Source organism: Hemicordylus capensis, chromosome 1 (genome assembly GCF_027244095.1).
Source record: "Hemicordylus capensis ecotype Gifberg chromosome 1, rHemCap1.1.pri, whole genome shotgun sequence".
Taxonomy (NCBI): domain Eukaryota; kingdom Metazoa; phylum Chordata; class Lepidosauria; order Squamata; family Cordylidae; genus Hemicordylus; species Hemicordylus capensis.
In genome coordinates, this window is record NC_069657.1 from 64,785,618 (window position 1) to 64,811,444 (window position 25,827).

Below are 25,827 nucleotides of genomic sequence, written 5' to 3' on the forward strand. Positions count from 1 at the left end.
TGCACAGTCCTGCCCTCATGCCCATCAACTATAATAAGGTTGCCAACTTTTCAATTGGCCACTATAGCTATGCCTTTCATATCAGTTTCATGTGAAGACACTAGCAAATAATAATGCTTATCCATATGTCATTAACAGCTTCACCTGGTAATTACAGCATTTCAAGCTGCTGTTAAAAGCCTGGCTGTTCCCCGCACTTTCAGCTGTTAACTTTAATCTTGAGGGGGAATCACAGGTTGGTGCACCCTCCAAGGCTGGAGTCAGATGTGCTGAGGACCCCCTAAATGTGCCCTATCTATACCCACATTGTTACCTCAATTCCTATGCACCAAATCTAGGATGTGATCTTCTTTTGTTCAAAATGGTCCAAAAATACTTCCCATGAAAGCATTCTGGAAGCATTCCATGTTTTTTCCCCGCCCCTACATTTTCATTGTCTCTTAATTGTTTTCTGCTTCCTCCACCCCCTCACTTGGAATCCTCCCCAGGGGTCCAGATTGAGGGGCAGCTTGTGAATCTTGCACAGTAGCGAACTATTCAACTTGCCAGGGCACTATAAAGAAAGTGATTTGGGGAGAAAAAAAGAAGAACGTTTCATTGTTTGCCTTCCTTCATGCTTCATTGTGTTTTCACTGCAAAATCTTCACTCAACAAACCAAACAATTAGAAAACGCAAGCAACACTTTCTGAAACACACCCAAGTTTAAATATGGTTTCATTCCCTACAGGGATATGGAGCAAGATCTTTTCCACTCATGTAAATCAATGTGACGTGATTTACTGCTGTGGAGTAACACTGATTTACATCACCTACAGATCTGCTCTACATAGGAAGATTTTTTACTTTATTTTTTGGTACATCGCTCTTAAGATGTTTCTTTAGATTGTTCTCGGAATTGCCATAAATACCATGCTATAGACACCACAAAAATAATGGCAAGTTGTAACACATCTGAGTGACATATAAAATTTGCTCTGTGGCAGATGAGCACCCTGGAGGTGCACAGGTTTGTCATAATATAAAAGGAATCTTGGAGCTGATTAAATTACTTCTCTGTGCCATTGTTAATTTAGTGAAAGGGGATCATAAAATACTACTTGAATTCAGTCTTTATAAAAAAAACAGCATTCAGAAGTGTAACTGATTTGTTCTAGAATTGTTCAACTGGATGATCTACAGTGTATTGTGACATTATTTTGTTCATGTTTTCAATGATGTGTCTTGATGCACTGGGGGGGGGGGGGGGAATCCAAAATGTAAATCTAATCTTATGAAATGTGCTGAACAAGTCTCAAAAAGCTGATTGCAAGTTATCAGCAAAAGACAGACCAGTGCCACCACCATTTTTCTAAGCAGTTTGAGGCTAGAGACTTTCTTTTTCTAAACAATATGCTATTGGGCTAAGGAGCAAAAAAAAATTACAAATAAGAAAAAAAGGGCTGTCATAATAAAATTCATTCCTGCTTCAATATTGGGAGGACAGTATGCAGACCTTCCCAGGAAGATCCATCCATCTGGCCAAAGGTAAAGGCCTTACCTTTAAGGGAAGGTCCATTTCTCATGTATTTGCACAACTTACGCAAATTGTGGCACTCTTTTTTGGCCATAAGTGTATATTGAGACATAATGAATGCTCCTTTCCAATTCTTACATTCCCATAGAACAAAATGGATGGTCTTTCTTTCAGACAATCATAACCCAAAACTCTCTCTTGCTTTTGACATTTTTATGTTGAAATGCAGAAACATTGCAAACGTGTTTGACATTTCTTGGGTCGGACAAAATGCAAGAAGCAGCATGGTGGCAACCCAGACAGGTAGCAGGAGTCCTTCCAAAAAGGCACTAAAAGAGAAAGAAGAGCAGAGACGTGTTCCTATCTCCTTCCTTTGTTACTATTGGATAGGTACTGCTTGAGCTGGTGGGAGAACTGTGTCAGGAAACTCCGTACCTATTATCATTCACCTGAGGTAGTCCTCTCTGTGGGTTTGGACAGAGTCAAAAAACTTATTAAACAAAGCATCTGGGATATCGAGTTTCAGAAAGCCCTGTCAAAGACATCTAGGTCATTCCCCCTGCTCAATGGTGGGATGAGAACTCACCCAGCCGATTATCTGTTTCTACTCACTTTCTCCAACACGTAGATGGGCCTTTTCGAGGGCCCTTTTGAATGCCCTCCCTTCAGAATTCTTGGCTGGTAGATACAATAGAATCCCTATTGAACAGAGATATTGCCCGTGTAACTCTGATGAGATCGAATCAGTTGCACACGTGCTCCTGCAGTGTGTCTTTTATGTAGATCTTAGGCGAAGGTTAATTGACCCTCTTTTACATAATCTGCCAAGTCGATATAATGAATTCTACACCAGATATCTGCTAATAGGTGTGTTCATTGCACTCTGCTCGCTAATGGTTAGATGCAATGTACACTTATGTTATTAATATGGTTATGTTTAAAATTTTATATTGTTTTAGATGTTGTGTCATTGGTCAAAGACCATAATAAAGACTGACTGAATGCGTTCCCATTGGGTCTATAGCCTTTCTACTTCTTTTCATCAACACACCATTTTGACTTAATAACATCACTCTTGTAATCTTGTGGAGATCTTTAGAGACTTTGCTCCCAGTTTGGCTTTTTAAATTTTTTCTTAGGGCTAAATATTCTAATAAGAGCTCAGAACATTCCAGCTGCTTTTGCACTTTGAGGCTACTTTTCAGTAGTAAACACAAGTGGGATCATGTGATATTTAACACCTTTGCATGTCTATAAATTCTCTCTTCCCTTCCAGCTTGTTTTCATTGAACTGTCCAGTGTATTTTGCTCCACTGGGAAATGTGTACGTTCCTACTCGGTGCAACATGTTGTTCTTGAAATCACCTTCATAAACTGCACCTGAAGGATATTCCACCCTTCCTAAACCATTCATCTTATTATTCTTCCAATTTCTCTTGTAAATAATTCCATTGGGAGTGGTATGAAAACCATAGCCATTCCTCTCAAGAGAGGAGAGCTGGCAGCAAGCATTGACTTGTCCCCTTAGCTAAGCAGGGTCTGCCTTGGTTGCATATGAATGGGAGACTTGATGTGTGAGCACTGTAAGATATTCCCCTTAGGGTTGAAGCTGCTCTGGGAAGAGCAAAAGCATGGGGTTGAGCCACCACTGACTAGACGGGTTCAAAGAACCCCAGCCTCCATGCCTCAGGGGCTGTGCCTCGCATCCCAGACATGCCCTCCACGTCTGACACTTGGCCGTCTGACAGCCCTGTTTGGGAGCTAAATCAGCCATTACTGCATTCGCAGCACAGCCAGAGCAACACTCCCTGCCTTTAAAGGCAGGGAGAGTCACTCTGGCCACACTGTGAACACAGCACTGGCCAATTCAGCTTGCAAACGGGGCCGCATGGCCCCATTTGGGAACTAAACCATGCCCCCATGTCTGACATCAAACACTGGGAGGGGGGGGGCATGGCTGAGTGCTGCCTGCATCTGACATCAGACACCAGGCAAGGCTTGCGGGGCCGTGGCAGTGGCAGAACCTGGCCTCTCTCCGCTCCTGAGCATAAGGTTCCAAGTTCCCTCCCTGGCCTCTCCAAGATAGGGCTGAGAGAGACTTCTGCCTGCAAACTTGGAGAAGCCACTGCCAGTCTGTGTAGACAATACTGAGCTAGATGGACCTATGGTCTGATTTATGGCAGCTTCCTATGTCCCTATGTGCCACTACATCTATGGAAGAGAACATTCTGCATAGTAAAATAACCCTCCCAAAGTGCATATGCCCCCTCATTCTTTCAGGAAAGACTCAGATCTGAGGAAAGACCCCCAGGGCTATGGAAATCCACATCTTTGGAAGACCCCCAGGTCTATGGAAACCCCCAGGTTTATGCTAACCCTAGGTCTAAGGAAAGTCCCCCAGGTCATTCTTTAAGGAAAGACCCCAGGTCTGTCCCCAGGTCTGCAGTAACATGCCTGAACCACAAACCAGTTAAACTGAAATGCTTCCATTTGAAATGATTTAAACCTGTCGTTGTACATTGAGCAGAAGTGGCTTAAAATCCAAGTGTTCCTGTTTAGTTAGTTTGTGCGCTTGTTTGTTTAACGTGGCCGGCATCCAGCGCAATGAACTGCAGCACAAACGTGGGGTGCTAGATAGTTGCAGTTGCACAACAGTTGCACAGCTGCAGCATGCCTCATTTGTTGTGACGGGAACATTAACATTTACAAAAGAGCATGCTGGTGAAACAATGCAATTCTGTAAATCCTTGTTCTATCTATCTATCTATCTATCTATCTATCTATCTATCTATCTGATTTCTATACCACCTTTCCAAAATGGCTCAGGGCAGTTTACATTAACACAAAACTAAAATCAATTAACAATTAAAATCTAAAACTATAAAAACAACATAAAACCATTATTAAAACAATTAAAACAGTTCATAAAACCCTGGAAAACCAGGCCGAACCTTTATGGTTTCAAAACAGTTTCAAAACCCTGGAAGACCAGGCCAAACATATAGGTCTTAAGGGCTCTCCTGGAGGCCAATAATGAACTCAGATTACGGATTTCTGCCGGAAGTGCATTCCACAGACCAGGTACAGCTACAGAGAAGGCCCGCCTCTGAGTCACCACCAGACATGTTGGTAGTAACTGAAAGCATAGTTTTGCAGTGTGACTAAGCCATCCTCTTGTGCTAGTGCAACAGGGCTCACTCCACATGTGGCTCCTTGCTCCAGATGTCAACCAGTATCTCTCTACAACTTTTAATTTGGTAGACATATATTTTAGATTGTGAGTCCTTTGGAGACAGGGAACCATTTTCTTCTCCTCCTCCTCCTCCTCATTATTCATTTTCAATGTAAACTACCTTGAGAACTGTTGTTGTTGTTGTTGTTGTTGAAAAACAGTATATTAGTAGTAGTAGTTGACGCTTGCTTTTGATGCATTGATGCTTTTGACACATTGACACTTTGGTGGTGGACTTTTGAGGATATCATGGACAGTCAGGAAAACATACAAATAGATCATAGAACAAATCAATCCAGAATTTTCACTCGAGACAAAAATGATCAGGCTCAAACTATCATACTTCGGGAATATTATGTGAAGACCCAGTTCCCTTGAGAAGTCTATAATGCTGGGGCAAGTTGAAGAAAAGAGAAGAAGAGGACAAGCAGCAAGGTGGATGGACTCTATTACAACAGAAATGAATGCACCACTGAGAGACCTTAAAGGCCAAGTTGAAGACAGATCATCCTGGAAAGCATCTATCTATGTGGTCACTAAGAGGACACCGACTTGACGGCGCTTAATCAATCAATCAATCAATCAGTAGTAGTAGATATACATATACTGATATATGACTGTTGTGGACAGTTTGTTTCCTTTAATAGGCAAATGGAAAAACTGAACACAATGAGCTTTGATAAAACAGTCAATCAGTCAATTATACACTTTCTGGTTCCCGTGTGTCTACTGGGATCATGTGAGTAAGATGTGGACATTTTCTAGCATTCTTAGTAAGGTATGAGAAAGCCATTAGAACCAGATGATGATGAATACAATGAAAAAGCGGTGTGTGTGTGTGTGTGTGTGTGTGTGTGTGTGTGTACACACCTGTCCCCTAAGGCTTACAATAACAAAAAAAGAAATATAAGATAGATAGGAGCTACAGCCCCTGGACAGATGCTGTGCTGGAGTTGGATAGGACCAGTTTCTCTTCCACTGCTCAATAAAGAGAATCCCCACTTTTAAAAGGTGCCTCTTTGCTCTGTTAGCAGGGGACCTTTGCTCTGCTAGCAGATGAGAATGCTGTGCTGTTTCATTTCACTGTCCAGCAGGATACTGTCCATGAGACTGGAAAATATGAGTTAATTTATGACACAGTTTGGGAAGTAATGTACATCTGAAACAAACAAAAAAACAGCCAGCCTATAACTTTAAGTCTGCAAGCTCTCTTGATGAGGCCTGTCAGAAGCTTGTTACATTGAAATAAATGCTCTTTGGCTGTCTTTTTGCTCCTTATTGAGAAGAAAGAAAAACTGTAACCTGATTCTTAAACAAATTTCAAATGGTGTCATCATTGCTAATGGTTCTTTTACAATTCAGTTCATCACTTTAGGCAAATAGCTCTCATTCATAAATTCACCGATTGTCAAAACAACATAAACGATCGTTTATCAAAATGCAATAAATCTCGGGAAGCAATGAGATAGTATAAAGAAGACTTGCTGTTGTGTATAGGGCTGCTTCTCTGGCTATACTTGAAAAGCTGGACATGATTGGCTAGGCGTTAAACTGTTGCTATGAGCGGCATAACATTTTGCATTGAAAGCATTCAGTATGTGTATTAATGGTCCTTTAGAATGGGTAGTTGAATCTCAGAGCTACTTTCGTCAATGCTTGTGCTTCTCCAGATGGTATGATATTAACCTCTTAGCTTAAACATCTTTTTAGCATTCTTTACTTGAAACTCATCTTTGATGTAAAATCAGGCGAGCCACTTGAAATCTGTCAGATTCTCAAGATGTTGCCATGCATGCTTTTCACTTCAGAAACCTTGAGGGCCCTGACTTAAAGCTAGGAGAAGCAGATCAGTGAAGGATGCCATGTAAGGAAATGTCACTTACATATCTAAGCTAAAATTAGGTCTAAAATGAGCTGCTCTTCCAAAATGCATGAACATGAATGAAGGAGGTCATTTTTTAGATTTACTTTCGGGTGCAGAAGCGAAAGCCTGTCCCACCCACTACATGCCATTAATTAGGCAAGAAAGAAACTGTGAGCAGGATCCAGGCTAAGTTAGTTAGCCCTACTGAAATTAATGGAGCTTAAGTTAGTCATCTCTCATTTATTTTCATTCATTCATTCATTCGATTTCTATACCGCCCTTCCAAAAATGGCTCAGGGCGGTTTACACGGAGAAATAACAAACAAATAAGATGGAACCCTGTCCCCGAAGGGTTCACAATCTAAAAAGAAACATAAGACAGACACCAGCAACAGTCACTGGAGGTACTGTGCTGGGGGTGGACAGGGCCAGTTACTCTCCCACTGCTAAATAAAGAGAATCACCACGTTAAAATGTGCTGCTTTGCCAAGTTAGCAGGAGTAGTGCTATCTACCCCTGCTAATGGATTAATGGTGCTTAATCATGATTAATTTAGTCTGAAACCTGCCTACCAATCTAAACACAGGGATAGGTAGATTGTGGACTGTTGGAGAGTAGAACCACTCATTGTTGTGAGGGCATGTTGTTCCCCACGCCTCCCACCCCCCACAAAATTTTTGGGTTGGGTCAGATTGGAAACCTGACATTTCCCAACAGGATGTTGGACCCAGTTAAATGGCAAGCGAGTCACCTCTCAGCTGAGAGGCAGTGCAGTGTCCATTTAACTTGGAATGTCACATCACTCCAATGGAGTTCAGACAGACAGCAGGCAGCTCAGTCAGAGATTATGACAATGATTTCATTTGGATTGTACAAATCAGGGAATCTAACACAAAACTGGCCAGGAGAGCTATACAAAGACTTGGTCAAAGACAACCAATTAATTTTTCTACATTATAACTGAGGAACGCCAAGGCAGAGAGACAAGCAAATAACAGGAGATTCCTCCTCCTGCAATTTACTGGCTATTGTTAATCTTTTGGAAGTCAGGTAAAGGTAAAGTATCAGCAGCCCTTGTAAATCACTCAGAAATCTACCAGTAGATCCTAGTCCAGATCCTATATGAACTGAGTGTACCCTAGAACAGGGATTCTCAACGTTGGGTCCCCAGATGTTATTGGATTTCAGCTCCCATAATCCCCAGCCCCAGTGTCCTTTGGTTAGGGATTATGGGAGCTGAAGTCCAATAACATCTGGGGACCCAACGCTGAGAATCCCTGCCCTAGAACATGTCCCAGGATTCTTTGCAGTGTGCTAAGTTCTTTGGTAGGTGAGTTGACATGAGAAGTGTTCCTTGAAGGCACACATGTTGAAAATCACTATTAGCAGTTCTCTCCTTAAAAACACTTCTATTCATTCATTCATTCATTCATTCATTCTATTTTTATACCGCCCTTCCAAAACGACTCAAGGCGGTTTACAATTAAAACTTGAGTCTCAAAAAATAGACTGTTAGGGAATGAGAGGATGGGGCATTGAATGCATATTGCAGTTCGCACTGGTTATTAAAGTGGTGTACTATCGTTGTATGCAATTCACCGATCACTGCAGCTGCACTGCAATCATCCCTTGCAAAAAGGCTTGCCTGAAGAGTTTGTGCAAGTTCTACTGAAAGAAACTGAGACAGCGCAGCCACGGTGCCTAGTGAACTGTGGCCACATATCTCTGAGAATCCCATTAAAATCTGTTCCCAATGCCAGACATATTTTATTTCATCTTTTATTGTGCTAGTCTTCCATTGAATCCTGCAAACATCTGATTAGAGTTACCTTAAAAGTTTGGAGTTTATATTAGAGATGAGACCAAATAATAATAATTTTAAAAGCCCTGATCACAACATCCTTCAACTCTGGGAAAGTTCAGATCTGGATCCAGATTTTACAGCTGGGCCCCATCCCCTTCTTTAAACATCTTTCAGGGCTAAAGACCTTTGCAACAGAAATTGTTCAGCACCACATTTTGTGTAGCTGCTTGTTCTTTCCTTTAATTACTCCCACCCAGTATTTGCCCTTTAATGTTGTCTCTCCCTGACCCCATGGCATAAGGGCATCGTTCCCTAATATCCTGATCTTAAATGTTCTGTGCAGAAACATTTGTTTTTGTGTTAGCCATATAGAAGCTGCACTCAGACAACTTGGTTGTAAGTGACTTTGGGTTCAGTCAACAGAATTATACGGAAGATGTGTACAATGTGTGCATATAATATAGAAGAGAACTGGTCTTGTGGTAGCAAGTATGACTTGTCCCCTTAGCTAAGCAGGGTCTGCCCTGGTTGCATATGAATGGGAGACTTGATGTGTGAGCACTGTAAGATATTCAGGTATGGAGCCGCTCTGGGAAGAGCAGAAACTTCCAAGTTCCCTCCCTGGCATCTCCAAGATAGAGCTGAGAGAGATTCCTGCCTGCAACCTTGGAGAAGCTGCTGCCAGTCTGTGCAGACAATACTGAGCTAGACGGACCTATGATCTGATTCAGTATATGGCAGCTTCCTATGTTCCTGTGTGGGAACATCTCCTGCTCCCTTGGACAGTTGCAGTTTCTGGAGTGATTCGTCATGTGGGTCTCCCCAACTGCATAGAGCGATGTCACACTAGCAAGTTCCCATGTGATTGAAAGACTCGTGATTGGGGATTTCAGAGGGATGATGCACAGATTATATTTGCCACAGGTCAGCGGATAAAATGTCTTCATGGTGCACGATTCCATACTGGGCCATAACACTTGGAACTTCATGCTGTACAGATCAAAGCCATCAAGCCACTCACACCCCTTTAGATACTCTACTCACAATACAATAGCATTGTCCTCAGCCTCAGGTGACAGTTAGATCTCTGAGGAGAACCAGGAGGATAAGCTAACCTGACCAGAAGGGCCAGCAGCACCAGCTGTGGGGTTCTGGACCCAGGTGCCCATACAGAGCCCGAGCTTGTCATGAGAAACCCCTCAATCCAGAGATGTCTGACCCAGGGCTGCTGCAGCAGCCCCCTCTGACCCTGATTTTCCTGAGGGATGGCCCCCTTTGCACCAGAGCCCTCGCACTTCCCAGTGCCTGTTTGGCACTACAGTAAAAATGCCAGGCAGGAGTTTACAAAACATCAGAGAAGTACCAGGCTCCAGCCCAGACACACCACTCCTCAGGAAAGGATGAGCCTGGAAGAAGTCATTAGACCCAGAAATGTTTATAAAGTATGTATCAACTGAGCTCCGGATATTTGCAGAGCAAGTTGTCTGCTTCTAGGTAGCCAAGGATGGGGCTGTAGCTCAGTTGTAGAGCAACTGCTTTGCATGCAGAAGGTCCCAGGTTCAATCTCCAGCATCTTCAAGTAGGGCTGGGAAAGACCCCTGCGTGAAACCTTGAAGAGCTGCTGCCAGTACTAAGATTGTTGTAGACAATAGATGGACCAATACTCTGTAAGTAAGTATAAGACAATTTCCTATGTTCCTATTCCTAAATGATTCCACAGCACAACCAGAGTGGACCTGCTCAGCTACTCACCTGAACCATCTTCAAGCAAATAGCTCGTTGAATAAGTGGACAGCTTGATGAAAGTCAGTGCACAGAACGGCGAAAAAGGCAAATTCTATGCTAGGGATAATTAGGAAGGGGACTGAAAATTAAAATGCTAATATTATAATGCCCTTATACAAATCTATGGCACTGCATGCAGTTCTGATCACTATATCTTAAGAATGACATTGTAGAACTGGAGAAGGTGCAGAAGAGGGCAACCAAGATGATCAGAGGCCTGGAGCACCTGCTTTATGAGGCAAGGCTACGGCATCTGGGGCTTTTTATTTTGGAAAAGCACTGACTACAGGGAGACAGAAGTTTATAAAATTATGCATGGAGTAGAAAGAGTGGACAGAGATGATTTTTTTCTCCTTCTCTCATAACACTAGAACTAGAGATCATCCCATGAAACTGAAGGTTGGGAAATTTAGGGCCAAAAAAAGGAAATACTTTTTCACACAGTGCATAATTAATCTATGGAATTCTCTCCCACTAAACATGGTGATGGCCACTAGCTTGGATGGCCTGAAAGGGGCTTGGACAAATTCATGGAGGACAAGTCTATCAGTGGCTACTAGTCTGGTGGCTATAGGCCACCTCAAACCTCTGAAGCAAGATGCCTCTAAATACCAGTTGCAGGGGAGCAACATACCTTCAGCTGTTGCCTATGGGAAGAGGCGCTCTTACCCCTGGACCTTGGGGCCCTGGTCCATGGCCTCCAAGGTCTGGAAGGGCCTCCAAATGTCCAGGGGGACCTCCTGCCATCACCCCACACCAATCCAGCGCCAATCCACCAATCTTTTCAATAATTTGAGCCGCCATGTACGCAGCTGAGGTGTGGGGAGTGAACTGCACAGGGCTTGCCATGTCACGGGCTTGCGATGATTTGTTCCAATGGTGCAAGCATGCTGGAGTGCCTCACAATTCTCAAGGGCCACTGGGCTGGATGGACAGGCCCAGCAGCCACTCCATGCCCTGCTGCTGCTGCCACATGGAGGGGTTGCTCAGCTCAACGTCCATCCCACCCCCTGGGATGGAAGCACATGGTAGCTAAAATTATGGAAAGGATTGGTGGTTTGAAGTGGTGGGGCTGCGGTGGCAGGCTTCTGGAGAGCCCCACCCAATGCAGGTGGGTTATTCTTACGGGGGGGGGCGGTCCAGGTGCCAAAATTACCTAGGTGTGCCACTGTCTGTGGGCTTCTCAGAGGTATCTGGTGGGCCACTGTGTGAAACAGGATGCTGGACTAGATGGGCCTTGGTCCTGATCCAGCAGGGCTGTTCTTGTGTTCTTATGTTCTTAATATGGCTGGCACAGAGATCACTAGCCATGGGCATTATGCTCAAGAAAAGCTAGAAATGTGCAAGCCCCATCTACACTAAGTTATGCAAAGGGGGAGAGGGCTGAATCCACTTTTCTTGTTCTGGTATGTGACTTGGGATTCACATGCACATCTGATGTTCTGGTATGTGAATTGGGATGTACATGCACAGCTGTCCATGCACAGCACAGAACCTGCTGGCATTTAGGTTCATGATCTCCCTTACTAGATGTATTGTGCTACATGGTGTTATTTTTGCTGGTTTAAACCTCAGATAAAGGTTTGTGTTACTACTACATTATGCAATATGTTTCCGCACTGCTGTAGATTAGATTGTTTCAGTGCCCAACTCTTCTATGGCCCCATACTGTAAGATCAGCTGAGGCAGACAATTGGAGTCCCATAATTAGTTAATATGATTAGTTAATAGCACTCATTTTAGAACTCTGTGATTCAATGCATATAAAAGTATAATACAAAAGAAAGCCTTCCTGTGACATATTTGAAATGTGGGTGCCATGCTTGACCGCCTGAGACAACAGAAGAGCACCCTGAGCAATGACTTCACACATTAAGCTGTGAATCGTTTTGCAGGCTTGCTTACCCAGAGCTCACAGCAGAAACAAAGCTGTTCCCAGTCCACCTCTCTGTCTGTACGCAGTTCTATTTAAAGGGGACTGCATGCTCATTGAAGTGCAGAGTTGCTTTACTCCACAGGCTGAATGAGATTTCTTTTCCATGCAGAAGGATCAGTGGGAGAAAACTTTAAATCAAAGGCAAATTCCTCTGGTACCATGTTCACAATGTTTATCCCAGTGGGATATGATACAGTATGTGATATGGCTATGTTTCCCAATAATTACAAAAGAGAAAAAACATGTGGAATAAATATAATGTATAACAAAGAACAGCGGTCTAAGTGCAAGTCAACCACTGAGTCTGTCAAAACTAATAACTTATTTACTGTGGAGGAGTCAATGAGTTAATAGGTCAGATGGGCTAGCTTTGCCTTCCTTTACATCCGGCATCATTGCCATGTTTGGTTTTGCTCACCTTCTGCTCTCAGGGTGCTGCTCTCACCGAGCGTTGCCTCACTTGGATCATAATGGCCTGGCTTGTATTTGTGACGTATCTGTTTGTATTATTTCGGAGTTGTTAGTTAATGAGGGAGGGAGGGAGGGAGGGAGGGGATGGTTTATACACAAGCTGAAGGTTGGAATCTTTATATTATTATCATTATTGTCACTTTGCTGCAAAGTAGGGAGGAGTTAGTAAGCTTTGTACAATGAATAGTATACTTACAGACACTGAGAACAGCATCTGTCTATTTTTGGAATGGAGGCAATTGTGCTGTGTGACACACTGAACCTCCTTAAGATTTTATGTATCATTGCACCCTTTAAAAAGCAGTACACATTTCATTGATCTTTCCATTTCGTTTTGATTTAAAATGCAGATCTTTCCTGCCGTGGAAATCTTAGTTTTGTTTTGTTTTTAATGTGTGTAAATGTGGAGGGGGGAAGAAAATCCATTTCAGACATATGCAGTCCCATAAATTACTTTTTGTGGTTGAAACAGAATTCGCTTATGTCATGGGTTGAACATCCCCCTTTATTAGAATGCTATTTATTGCCACCAGCTGCAGTGCTTAGCTAAGAAAGTTCTTGACACCAGTGATTGCTTTTCAGCACCAATGCTTCCGGCTGCTAACAGGGGCTTCTATTTCCAAATGCAGCCACCCCTTGTAAGCTCTTCCTTCTGGCGCACAGATACCTCCTGTCATTGTTACCAAGAAGCATAAGTGGGGGATGGGCCTGAACCCACTGATGCTACATGATCGCTTGGGCTGTAAATCTCCCAGGCCTTTGAGTTTGCTTGCCAAATGTTGCCAGTGCAAAAGCCACCAAATGTGTCCAGGAATGCAGTGCAGGCAATCCTGTCAGCAACGGATTTCTTGTCTTGCCTCCATTAAAAAAAAAAAAAGATTTCAGCATAACATGCGGAAGGGTATTTTGCGTAGGGAGCAAACAACACCAAGGAGTTGCCCGACATCCACTGGCTAGGCACTTGTTAGCCCTCACTGCATTTTCAAGCCAGGAGGGGGCTAGATAAAAGGAATTACTCTTCTTCTGTTATAGGCTGTTATTCTTGCATGGATAGTTAGTATTGCTGTTTTCTGACCTGCGTCTGCGGGTCCAAGTCAAGGAAACTAACAGGAGTGAAGCAAAGGTGGGGTATGAACACATTGCCTAAAGGACAGTTCAGTAAACATCGCCAGGTGAATCTTCAGAGTTCCTCCATGGACAAACCCTGTTGTTTTGCTAATAATAACAATAACAATAATTCGATTTCTATACCGCCCTTCCAAAAATGGCTCAGGGCGGTTTACAAAGAGAAATAACAAATAAGATGGCTCCCTGTCCCCAAAGGGCTCACATTCTAAAAAGAAACATAAGACACACACCAGCAACAGTCACTGGAAGTACTGTGCTGGGGGTGGATAGGGCCATTTATGCACATATATCTGGCTCACTGCTTTAAGAACTCTCTTCTGCCCCACAACCTCCAATTAAGGCCACTGTACATAATTGACCTAACAATGGCAGTAAGAGACCTGGGCAACAGTAATATGGAATTGTAGTAACGGTGCTGTTGCTGTAGCAAAGAAATTCTGCGCATGTCAAGCATGACTGCTGTCTAGAGTTGATAGGACTGTGTAGTTGAAGGTTGAAGGGTGTGGAAGAAGGTTTTCAGAAATGCATTCAGCCTAAATCCAGGGGGTGGAGGGGTTGGTGGCTGCATTGCACTTTGGAAAGACAACATAAACCAGGGCTCAACTTTGGACTTCCTGCAGATGTTGACCTGCAGCTCCCATAATCCCTGGCTATTGGCCACTGTGGCTGGGGATTATGGGAGTTGTTGTCCAAAAACAGCTGAGGGGCCTAAGTTGAGCAGGCCTGACATAGACTGACATGTGGACTGACTTTAGCAAAAAATACATCCTGGTTATAATGAAATTGCGGATCTACCTTGTTCAGTTCCTCATCTTGCAACATCATCTGACCCAAGACTCAGGTGTTGCCGTTATACTATGAGAGCACCTCATTCTTAAGCTATTACTCTGCCAAATGTGTTGAGAATTCTAAAGAGTCAGAGATTATCTTTGCAATTAACTTTAATCATATATCAGCAGCATTGGACAGACAAAACAGAAAAATGGCTGGTTTGGGCTTAACAAAAATTAATGCATGTATATCTGGAGCTCTGTGATCAATACTGATATAGCTATCTCTAATCAGCTTTGATCGATAATTTATTGATCACTGCAAGAAGAAGAAATTATACCTCTAGTGAACATTGATCTTCTCATTCTGGGGGAAAACAACTAAACAATTTGCCAGAAACATTGCCTAGCCTAATCCTGATATTAACAACCACGTGTATTTCTTACCCAAAAAAGAATTGAGGAAATGCAGCTCAAAGGTATCCATTGACAAGATGAGTTCAAGAAATTGAGAAATCAACCCATCAAGCATAATTCAGTGGAAAGAGTGAATTCATCAATGCTCAAACTTATGTTTGGTCAAGAGTTCATGAATACTGTGGTCTGCATTATTATTTTATGTTAATTTCTTCATGAAAAGAAAAGATTGGAGTAATAGAGCTTGCGCTTTTTGTAGGGTTGCCTATGTACATAGTTCAGAAACTTAAGTATGTACAAATTTCAGTGGCCAGATTGGCTTTCTGGGTAATTCAGAGAGGCCACATTATGCCTACTCTTAACGGTTGAACTGGCTGCCAGTATGTTTCTGGGTAAAATATGAAGTGCTGGTTATTACCTTTAAAGCCCTGAATGGCTTCAGCCCAAGTTACCTGAGAAAGCACCTTTCTCTGCAAGATCCCCACCTCTCATTAAGATCATCAGGAGAGGTCCATCTTTAGGTGCCACCGTCTTTGGGTGCCAGTTCATCTGCTGGCAACTTGGAATCAGGCCTTCTCAGTTTTTGCTTGTAGGTTGAGGTATGTGCTTCCCATGAGGTTTATCGTCTTTGGAGGCCTTCAACAGAGTCATAAAAACCCATCTTTTCAGCCTGATGTTTAATAATATTTTGTCGGTTTTAAATGATTTTAAAATTAGTTTTATGTTACTATTTTAACTACTTTTATTTTATGTTTTATGTCAGTATTGTAAGTGGTTTGAATTTTAAACGTAAATTGCCCTGAGCCACTTTAGTATGGGTGATATAATCAATCAATCAATCAATAATGTATATATATATATATAGAGAGAGAGAGAGAGAGAGAGAGAGAGAGAGAGAGAGAGCGCTAGCTAGCTAGCTCTTCATACCAGCTCTATATTTGGTAGGCCTGTGCAAAGATTAAGCTTTGGAGCTTCAAAGCACAATCATTTGTACCTTGCTCCTGACCCAGAATGAAGGCAGTCACTCCCCCCACTTACCTCCATGCAGAGCAGTTCCTGCACACGACTGGGGAAGGTTCTTAACGGGAAGCAAAGCTGTGAGAGGCCTCAATGACATTGTGGAAGGTGTGCAAGGAATGCTGGGAAATGTAGTCATTCCCAACACTGGCTCAAATCGGCATACCACCAAGGTGATGCTGGCTAGGTGCACTGATGCTAGCCACACAGCCTGATGCCAGCATCAGGGGCAGTGCTAGCCCTACCTCTCTTGCGGACAGATGTCTGGGCTGCTTAACCTTCTGGGCAACTGGGCAGAGAACCAATCTCCAGTCTATCAGCCCAGCTACCCAGAAGGGTAAGCAGCCTGGTCAACAAGGTAGATAGAGAGCGGGAGAGGGAGAACACGACCTGGGCACTTTCTTTCTTGCTGTCTCCCCCCGCCCACCTCCCATGCCTTTCACCCATAGGCATCCATCTAGCTAGGTGGATGCCTGTAGGTAGAAGGCACAGTGGGGGAAGAGAGAGTGCTGGCTCCGCGTTCTCAATCTCCTCCCTCATGCAGACATCTCTCCCGGGCCAGCTGATTAACTTTCTGGGCAGCTGGGCTGTTTACTGCAGACTGACAAGGAGCTGGTCTTCAGTTTAACCGCCCAGCTGGCCAGAAGGTTGAGCAGCTGGCCCAAGAGAGATGCACACACAAGGAAGGGAGGGCAGCAAAGAGCCTGGGAGGAGTGGCAAGGCAGGGAGTGGCAGCAGGAGGCAGGTGAGGTCATGTCCATGGGTGGTGGGAGTAGTAGGGGATGCCTAGACTCACTGGCCCAGGGCAGAGGTGCTACCTAAGGACGTCACCCCACCTTGCCTAATTTATGAGCCACCCCTAATCCCAGCCTATGTAGTCTCTCATCGAAACATGGACCAGACTGAGACTACTGAGCTTCAAAGAGCTTGTTGCATCTTTAAATGGCAAGCCATTCCAAATAGCTTGGGGAGAGAGGAAGAACTTGTAATATGGTGATGTCACTGGCATCCTGACTACTGCAGCCAACAACCTTCACTGCAAAGACTGCACAACAACTACACTTATTGGAGCAAAAGTAACTATTTACCAGCAACTTCAGTTCATAATTTAAGTGTTCAGCTCAGTTTGGAAAAGTACAGGCACTATCAGCCAACCTCATTTTCAAAAGGTGACTTTAGTGAACCCATATGGACCCTGCTAATTATGTAGCCTCTTGAATATCTGCAAGAAAATTGATTGTTAGGGATGTGCATGAATTGAGATTCATGCATGATTCAAAGGTTCAGTTGAGGGACCTTTAAGAGCGGGGACAGCAGGTCCGGACCTTCTCCTCCACTGCTGGCCTCAGCTTCCTGCTGCAGTGTTGCACCAACCAGCACCTCTTCCATGGTAGCACAGTGTGGGGCACATACAAGGCCTCTGCACATGTGCAGCAGCCATTTGCATGGTCAGCATGGTTGCTGATCACTCAAATGGCCACCGTATATGTGTGGAGGCCATGTGCATGCCACCACTGCTGCACGTGGGGGTCCAGGGGAGGGGCATGATACCGCAGCTTCTTGCCGTGGCATTGTGCCCCCCCCCCCGAACCCCACAGGCCTGCTCTCCTAGCTCTTAAATGTATCCCAACTGACTCTCATGCATGAATCTCAATCCATGCACATCCCTATTGATTGTGCTGCTTCCTTAGACAACATGTACCATTACCCAGTGAGGTTGTTCACATGTGCAGCCTGGACCAGGCTAGGACAGCCCAGCCTGGGCTAGGCTGCATGTGTGAAGTGCTGGGATTGAGACTGACTCTGGCACTACCTCTGCACCAAACCCGAGTTTTTAACCTGGTGTTTAGCTGAGGTTAAATGAACCTATGTTTTGCTTAACCTCGGCTGGCAATCCTCTGGGCAATCGCTGCAGAGTTAAACGGCTTCCTCCCTTGCCTGCCGCCATTTCTGTCAGTGAGCCAGGAAGCAGATGCAGCCACACCGAGCGCAGTGGCTGTTCTAGAGTGCAGAGGCATTTGTAGTGTGGTGCCCCCTGGGATACGGGGGTGGGGACTCCTCTTGCTCCCAGCTCCTGCATTGCCACACCCCTGCTCATGTGGGCACGCAGTGCAGCAGAGGGGAGGGTGGCCACTGCTTAGTGCTCACCTGCCGGGGAAGGGAAGCGAGTTCCTGTCTTCCCCTCAGTGCACCCAGCAGTGGTCGTGAGGTCCTGTGAAAGACTTCAGAGACTATTACAATTAAGAAGGCCTAGCAGCTAAACTTGATCTGCATTCCTGCACATTAAACCATACCCCCTCTTGTCCTGTGGCAGTAGATAACAATTGTTCTCCATTTGCTCTGTGGCACTTTTTCATATACTTGAAGATGACTATCAAAGACTCCCTTTTGATTTCTCTTTTTTTCCCCTAAACTAAACATTAACTTTTTTTCTGGTCCGTCACAGTTTCTGCATCTTTTACCACCTTTGCTTCTTTCCTCCACCTGTCTTCCCTTTTTTCCCCTCTACCCCTTCCTTAAGGCATTGTAATAAAACGAAGATAGTGTGGTGCCCCAACCGAGGCATAGCAGAGTACCATTACAATGGGGATGGGTGGTAGCTCAGTGGTGGAGCATCTGCTTTGGCGTTGATGGAAGCATCTACCTACATTGCCAGGTAGGACTGGGAAAGGTCCCATTCTGAAACCTTGGAGAGTTGCTGCCAGACAGTGTAGACAATATTGATCTGGATGAACCAATGGTCTGTCCCAGTATAAAGCAGCTTTCTATATTCCTAATGTGTGGCAGCCACAGTTTCCCTTACTTTAAAGAAAGGACTTACTCCATAGCAGGGAATTCTCTTCAATTTAACATCGAAGAGGAACCTGGATGACAGCTTGCTCTTTGCTCTCACCCACATGCAACTGAAGAATAAAGCTGGGATGGCAGGGGCAGGTGCCAATCTTCACTTTTTGTCCCAGGCCAACCTTGCTACATTCCTGCTCCAGAGCAAGGGAACCATAGATGCCACCTTGTGTGTGTGTTCTATTGCTGTGTTTCAGTTAATGTAGAATTAATGCCATACTTGAACAACCATACAGGAATTTTCTCTTTGTTGTAGTATCACATTACAAACTCACATCTTCTCTCATACACTATAACTTTACCGGTCTCCACCATCTTGAATCTTTGGTGCTTTATTTATTTATTTATTTAACATATTTTTATACCACCCAAAACTTACGTCTCTGGGCGGTTTACAACAAAATTGAAAAAAAAGTAAAACGTTAATTAAAAACAAAAACAAAACAAGAAATTTAAAACACAATTTAAAATTTTAAAACAATATTCTAAAAACCACATTAAAACAATCAAAACAATTTAACAAACAATTTGCTGAGCTAATTTTCACAACTCCACAAGGGTAGATAAGAATCTCCTTTCAGGATTGTTAGAGGGGGTACACACATGCGGTCACCTAGGATGCTGTAGTATGACAGCAAGACCATTTTGAAACAGGCCTCAGCAACTGAATCAGAACTGCACCCAAACCTCAGATCCCTTGGTTGCCTTGCAGCTAGACTGGAACTAAATCTCTAAATATGGAAGTGGTAACTGGTTCAAAAAGCCACCTAATACCTAATGGCGCAGCTGGGAAATAACTTGCCTAGCGGGCGAGCAGCTGCTGGGTCGAATCCCCACTGGTATGCTTCCCAGACTATAGGGAACACCTATATTGGGCAGCAGCAATACAGGAAGATGCTGAAGGGCATAATCTCATACTGCACAGAAGACGGCAATGGTAAACCCCTCCTGTATTCTACCAAAGAAAACCACAGGGCTCTGTGGTCGCCAGGAGTCGACACCGACTTGACGGCGCAACTTTAACTGGCTCAAAACAAGTGGTTCATTCACCAGGCACTCAGCTTCTTGTAGGGCTGGTTTATTTATTTGTTTTATTTTCCTGGTTTTGATCTGTTATATATATTGGCCCACATGTTGTACAGGTTTACTCCAGTGTTTTCGATCAACCAGGAGAGGAGAGCTGGTCTTGTGGTAGCAAGCATAACTTGTCCCCATAGCTAAGCAAGGTCTGCCCTGGTTGCATCTGAATGGGAGACTTGATGTGTGAGCACTGCAAGATATTCCGCTCAGGGGATGAAGCCGCTCTGGGAAGAGCAGAAGGTTTCAAGTTCCTTCCCTGGCTTCTCCAAGATAGGGCTGAGAGAGATTCCTGCCTGCAGCCTTGGAGAAGCCGCTGCCAGTCTGTGAAGACAATACTGAGCTAGATAGACCAGTGGTCTGACTCAGTATATAGCAGTTTCCTATGTTCCTATGTTCCTAACTTGCATGGCTGCGGGTCTCTAAGGAAGTGCCAGCAAGCTTGTGCAAGGAGAGCACAAATTCTTAAAGTTCCACATCCAGATTTCTGGAGCACAAATTACATTGGCTGACATGATGCACAGTCTTAACAGGGGCAGGGGTTTTTTGTGACACTGGTGCTTTGATGGATGCCAGAGAAAGCCTGAGCAAAATTGGGCTATGTTATTGTTTATTAAAACATTCCCGAAAAATTCAAAAATAAACAATAGTAAAAGTTAATCTATATGTATATAATGTGAAACAAAAAGTCTTTTTATCATGTTAAATAAATATTGTACTTGTGCTATAAACAGAGCTTGATATTAAGAAATGTGTCTCAGCTTATTCAAACAGAGCTTGATATTATGAAATGTGTCTCAACTGAGTCAAAGTGTCTGAACCAGTTACTAACCTACTTTTTAAAATGTAGTGTCTGAACCAAAACTGAACCAGAGAATTAAAAAATAGTGGTTGACATACTGTGTAACATTACATGCACACCGTGCAATGTAACATTTGTGCAGTTTGCAAGAGTGTTGTTGCACTAATCACAATAATTGTGTGGATGGGGTTGCACAATTCTTGTGATTAGTGCAACAGTGCTTTTCTGCAACTGCACAAATGTTAAATTGCAAGGTGCATCCAACGTTGCACAGAATGTCAGCCGTTGGCTCACATACCACCCAGAGAAACACCATTCGAATTCAAACTGGTTTGGTTTGATGAAAATGGTTCAATGGTTTGAATTCAAACTGAACCAGGCATTGGGTTCGACCTTCTGGTTTGAATTTGAACTGAACTGAACCTCATTCAATTTGAACTGATTCAGACCAGTTTGAACTGGTTTGAACCTCGCAAACTGGTTTGAGTGGTAGGCACCCATGGATTCCAACTACCACCCAACCCCCAAAGCAATTGGACACTCCTACGATATTTTATGAATTTTTTACATTATTGCCCATTATTTCCTATGTGGAGTGCCCAGGGGCACAAAAGGGGTTGGTGGGTGGTAGGCACCCAGGGGTGCCTACCACCCACCAAACCCCAAAGCAATTGGGTGCCCCTACTATTAATGGTGAATTTCTTTTTTAAAAAACTCCCCTTAGGGAATAATGGGGATTTGGGTTGCCCCAACACACACACCCTTTGGGTCTGGGGGCACAGCAGGGATGGCCTCAAGCACCCCCAAGTCCCTGGGACTTTTAGTTCTTAAGATATGGATGTTTAAAAATGTATTTATATTTTCCTTCCATTTTGCAGGTTGCTGCTGCAGATTTTGCAGAAACTTTCACTGACCTAATTGCTGACCTCAGGTCAGTCATTAAGCAATTAAGGTTATCAGTGCAGAATGTGTTCCCTTGCAGTGAAAGTAATAGTCTGCAGTCTGAAAGTATTTTGCAGTTGCAGTCTGCAGACTATTACTTTCCCTGCAAGGGAACCTGCAAAATGTAAGGAAAATATAAATACCTTTAAAAATCCATATCTTAAGAACTAAACATCCCAGGGACTTGTGGGTGCCTGAGATGGCTTGAGGACATCCCTGCTATGCCCCCAGACCCACTTTGGGGTGCTCTGTCACCCCCCCAAAGGGGGTTAGGGGCTGCGCCACATCCCCATTATTCCCGATGGGGAAAAATAATAATTTAAAAATTCACCATTAATAGTAAGAGCACCCAATTACCTTGGGATTTGGTGGGTGTTAGGCACCCCTGGGTGCCTACCACCCACATGACATTTGCACCCCTATGTACTCCACATAAGGAATAATGGGCAATAATCTTAAAAAATTTTAAAAAATCATTTAAAATCGTAGGAGTGTCCTATGGCTTTGGGGTTTGGCATACCCATGGATGCCTACCACCCAAACCAGTTTTGGAGGCTCAAATCAGTTCAAACCTGGTTCAAATTTGAACCAAACCTGGGGTTTCGCACAAAACCAAAACCGAATCACCCCACCCTGTTTTGGACCTGGTTCAAATTTGAACCAAACCGGGCAAACCGGTTTTGTGCACGCAGTGAGCCTCTGATCAACCTGAACAGGAGCTGAACCAAAGGTTTAATTATTCAATTCCCAGCTTGTGACACTCAAAGACAACTGCAGACACCAGCCATGGATGGTGGACCACCCAAACCACTTGAGTTTGCTGCCTGCCAGGACCAATGGTCATCAGAATTTTTTTCCCCCTTTGCTCTGTGTGTGTGTATCTGTGTGCCATGGGTTTGTTGTAGCACTTGTATATGTATACTCCTAGTCCTGGTTTGGTTTAACTCCAAAGCCTTTATTTTCATGAGTGATACAAGTTTGCTTATTTTAAGAAAAGAATGTCTTATATACTTCCCTTTTTCTGTAGGAAACAACAGCAGACTATTTATCCCCAAATTTGCTCGGGAGCTCTTGAAAACATGTTCCCTTACTCAATAACACTTCCCCCCACTCCCAATTAAATAGATTAATTGTTGGAATATAGCATACCATTGCTTCCCTGGGCTCTTTCAAACTTATCTAAACATCTGGAGAAAAATAATATAAGGCCTGAAGAAATACTGTTCAGGGTTGTGTGTGTATGTGTACATTTATCAGTGTTCCTCAACCCTTTTTAAAAGGTTAGAAATCTGATATTAAAAACACCTTCTGAAAAAATGCTGAATTAAAAAAAAATCAAATAGGGCCAAGGGGTTAACTTACAAATATGCACAAGAGGCTGTTAGGATCTCAATGAAGCTATTCTCAAGATATATACCTCTTCAGAGCTCTGACTTCCATTACTTTAGGTGCATTAATGTAACCTGAATGTTACATTATGCCATTCTTAAGCCATGAATATCACAAACATATGCCTAGTGTTAATGAAAATGAGCCTACTCCCTCCCCCCCCCCCCCGATGGCAGGATGGGGAATACTCAATAAGCCGAATCCCTTGCGGCATTTCCCCAGAATTGTATTCTTGGCGCATTAGCAGTGCATAGATCAGTCCATATTGTCCCATCCACAGAGTGCCAGAAAGTTTAGAACAAAGATGAAGATATGCTGCACCCGAGTATCTAGTTAACCCCTACTAACTGGGAAAAGAGACACCTTTAAACGTGGTGATTCTCTTTATTTAGCAGGGGAAGAGTAATTGGCCCTATCTACCCCCAGCACAGTACCTCCAGTGACTGTTGCTGGTGTCTATTTTATGTTTCTTTTTAGAATGTGAGCCCTTTGGGGACAGGGATCCATCTTATTTATTTATTATTTTTCTGTGTAAATTGCCCTGCCATTTTTGGAATTAATTAATTAACTGAAGTAATAAACAGCCCCAGTGACTCAAATAAAACAATCCAAATGTTAGGAGACAGATCAAAAATGCCCCCAAAGTTGACAGCCCATCTGTTTTTGGAAGAGGAATTCTTTTCAGGCCTCAGCTTTAAAAATTAATTATTCTCTAAATATGGAGGAATATACATTCAGAGAGTCCCCCAAAAACAATTATATTGAGGAAGGAGATTAAACCACCTGGTTTCTCTAATTGTAACAGTCCCAATAACCCAGGGGAAGGGTCTCCCTGTCCCCAAAGAGCTCATATTCTAAAAAGAAACACAAGATAGATACCAGCAACAGTCACAGGAGGTACTGTGCGGGGAATAGATAGGGCCAGTTACTCTCCCCTTGCTAAATAAAGAGAATTGCCACGTTTAAAAGGTGCGTCGTAGTGGTGTATAAGTATTTGTCGTATTCCTATATTGTGATAGCTGGTAAGCAGAATGTGTTAGTTTATATTGCATGTGCAATATATTACACCTGCATTTTCAATGTGCGAAGTGTTCCAGAATAGTTAGAGTGGCTAGCACAACGTGCAGAGCCCCACTGGTGGAAGGACAGAGTATGCTCACCCCATTCTCTTCCAAACTGTGTCTGCTCTGTGTGTTGTGCACCTGAGAGGGGTTCTGTGGCTGCTAAAAATAACATCATTGGGGAAGTGATTCTCTCCTGTCATGAAAGAGTCACTTCAGCAATGACACTATTTCTAGCAGCCATGAAGCCTCTCTGAGCTCACCCCTGGGCATGTCTACTTTGTCTGTGTGCACATTGGACACCATGTGTAACTTATGTGTACATGCTAGGGATGTGGATCTAAGGCTCATGCAGACATGAACGCGGCAGGAGCAGTTTCCTTAAGAAGCAGGTAAGCAGGTCCTTACCTGCTCCACTGTCACCCCACTGCTTTTCCCTGCCCCACCAAACAGGTTTGGCTCTGAGTGCCTGAGCTGGTTCGACACTTCCCAAAGGAGGTGATGAACTGGCTTGTGCACATCCCTAGTACATGCATAGATCCAATACATCTGTCTTGGGTCCAAATCTGGTGCAGTTGCACCAGCATAACTGATTGTGCAGCATGACACAGTTGGTGCCAATTCACCTGAGCTCAGGGGCATAGCAAGGTTGGAGTGGGCCCAGAGACGAGATTTTAAAATGGGCCCCCCCCACACTCAAAGTCCAGGGCCTCCGCACACCCCAGGCCCCCAAGGATTTAAGTCTGATATTCCAAAATAAGTATGCTGCCTGGAAATACATTTCACTGAATACACACACGCACACATCACAATATATAGTGATATACATTGAGTACTATACATTTGTTTTACTTTTAATGCCTAGAACACACTAGAAAGATGAATGATTAAAATGGCCCCCTCGCTGCAGATTAGCAAAGGAGACTTTCAACCATGCAGGGTGAGCCTATGTTTGTTTTCTCAGAATTCTGAACAAATTCAGTCAAGTTTGATTCCAGGAGGTTTTTCACAGGAGGCTTTTAAAGCCCTTTAACACACATCTCCTCTGGAATAGAGGTGCTGCATTCACATGTTGGCGAGATTTACCCTGAAGTCCCTGCAAGTTATTGGGGAGCAGTTCACACACAAGAAAAATAAAATAAAATAAAAGCACAAGACATGCTTCACAGTTCTCACTCAGACCTTCTGGGTTGCAAAACAACTTGAACATAAGTGCATTTATTAATGAATGAATGAATAAAATAAATATAATACTGTTTCTTCCAGAAGTTTTTGTAATTTTTTGCCGTGAAACAAGCCACTTATAGGACTTTTTAGATAGTTTTTTTAAAGCCAACAAATTTTCCAAGCTGTTTAAAAATAAATATTCAGAGACTTCTCAGTCCCTCCCACCCCCCCATATCAAAGCCCTGTGGCAAGCAGATGCCTATATATGGGGGGGGGAGGGGGGTAACCACAAAAAGGAGTTCACACTCTACCTGGCAGCAAGGGGTCTTCTGCTGCAGAGAACAGTGGTGGCCAGTCTGGCTGCCTCCTCCTTCCTGGCTGGCTCGGGCCCTACTGGAGTTCAGGCTTCACAGAGGCCTACACCAGACCTCCGTGGAAGCCCCGCCCACCCGCCGATCAGCTGAGAGGCGGGAGAAAAGCAGCTCTTTGCAGCTTGTCTGCTGCTCGATTGCCGGCCAGGAGAACAAGCTGGAGAGACGGCGAACAGGGCAAGTGGCTGAGGGGCCTTAGGGCTGGGCAGGGGGCAATGGGGAGTCACGTGAGGTGC

General features: G+C 43.8%; 1 long non-coding RNA gene across 1 annotated transcript in view; it reads right to left on the reverse strand.

Annotated features, from left to right (window-relative positions):
* LOC128349684 (uncharacterized) overlaps positions 1–25,604 on the reverse strand; it is a 28,494-nt gene extending 2,890 nt beyond the window's left edge. The window contains exons 1-2 of the long non-coding RNA XR_008318917.1: positions 25,532–25,604; positions 15,374–15,557 (exon numbers count right to left, since the gene is read on the reverse strand). This is a non-coding gene — a long non-coding RNA (uncharacterized LOC128349684). The remainder of the gene's footprint in view (positions 1–15,373; positions 15,558–25,531) is intronic.
* Between the last annotated feature and the right edge of the window lie 223 nt (positions 25,605–25,827).